Source organism: Crocuta crocuta, unplaced genomic scaffold (assembly GCF_008692635.1).
Source record: "Crocuta crocuta isolate KB4526 unplaced genomic scaffold, BGI_CrCroc_1.0 scaffold150, whole genome shotgun sequence".
In the NCBI taxonomy this organism is placed as follows: Eukaryota; Metazoa; Chordata; class Mammalia; order Carnivora; family Hyaenidae; genus Crocuta; species Crocuta crocuta.
Genome location: NW_027527439.1, coordinates 21,017 through 22,154, shown reverse-complemented (window position 1 = coordinate 22,154; position 1,138 = coordinate 21,017). Strand labels below are relative to the sequence as shown.

The 1,138-nt window shown below is 55.9% G+C and overlaps 1 long non-coding RNA gene across 1 annotated transcript in view; it reads left to right on the top strand.

The window, feature by feature from the left end:
* The first annotated feature begins 589 nt into the window (after positions 1–589).
* LOC144228396 (uncharacterized) overlaps positions 590–1,138 on the top strand; it is an 11,253-nt gene continuing 10,704 nt past the window's right edge. Inside the window, exon 1 of the long non-coding RNA XR_013334179.1 lies at positions 590–728. This is a non-coding gene — a long non-coding RNA (uncharacterized LOC144228396). The remainder of the gene's footprint in view (positions 729–1,138) is intronic.

The window sequence follows — 1,138 nt, the reverse complement described above, 5'->3', positions numbered from 1 at the left end:
CTGCTTAGGTCACTGACTATTTTCTTCTGTCCCTTTCACTCTGACCCCTCCTTCTCACGGAAGAGGAGATTCAACTCCCTGGAGCCCCCCCTCGATTACTGCCAAGCTGCTGTTCCTCAGAAATAAAGGAAAGAAATTTGACATGGAGAGGCTCCACATCTTGGCTGCCGGGAGAAATAGCATCTTCGAGGTCATTCGGTTGTTATTACGAGGACAGTTGTTATTACTGTTTTGCCTGTGTATGTTCTCGTGCAGTCTCCGTGGAAGATGTGTGGCCCTGATCATGCAAAACCAATGTGGGATAATCAGGTATTTCTTCTACACGTCTTTGCTGTTCTCCCGAGCCCCAACCCACCTCTCTCACCTTGTAAAACTGGCAGGCTCTGGACATTTTGCATGCTGAAGAAAATCACTGTTTTGCCTCCAGCAAGGAACATAAATGTTGCAACACTGACTCCTCCTCTCATGAAGAAAGAGTGAACAAGTGCACCGAGTTGAGCTTCTCACAGAGCCACCGGAATGGGGACGGTGGCGCCCAGGCTGGGATCCTGAGACGCCTGTGCTTCCCCCCCACCCCGCCCCCGCCCCCTTTCCCTCTTACTTGCTCTTCTCCCTCTGTCTGGATTTTACCGGCTGTTGTTGAAACAGCTTTACACCCATCGGCTCTCCATGCCCTCTTGCAGGCAGTGCTCACCGACTGAGAAAGCAGACTTTGCTCCGAGGCTAAAGTGAGTAGCCTGCGGCGGACGCGGGGGCTGCGGGTTCGAGGCCGGCGAGCGGGGAGGGCCGAGCGCTCGGCCCTGGGGCTGCGGGTTCGAGGCCCGCGTGCGGCACGGACTGCTGCTCGGAAAGTACCAGAACGCAGCCGGAGGCGCTAGCTAGGGCTGCTGCCCAGCGGCGGCCGCAGGTGCAGAGCCGGGGCTCCGACCGCAGTCAGCATTGCTGGCCCCTCGGAGAGGAACCAGGAGTGCCCCTCCCCCTTACAACTGCACACATTCGGCTTCTTTTTAAGGCATCTTCAGATGCGCCTTGGAGAGTGAGTGAGTTTCGGCGTGTCTGTGCGATTCTCACCATGTACATTATTTTACTTCAAACTGAAAAGAAAAAACAGCGGGAAGGGGCTCGGGCAGGTGAGCTG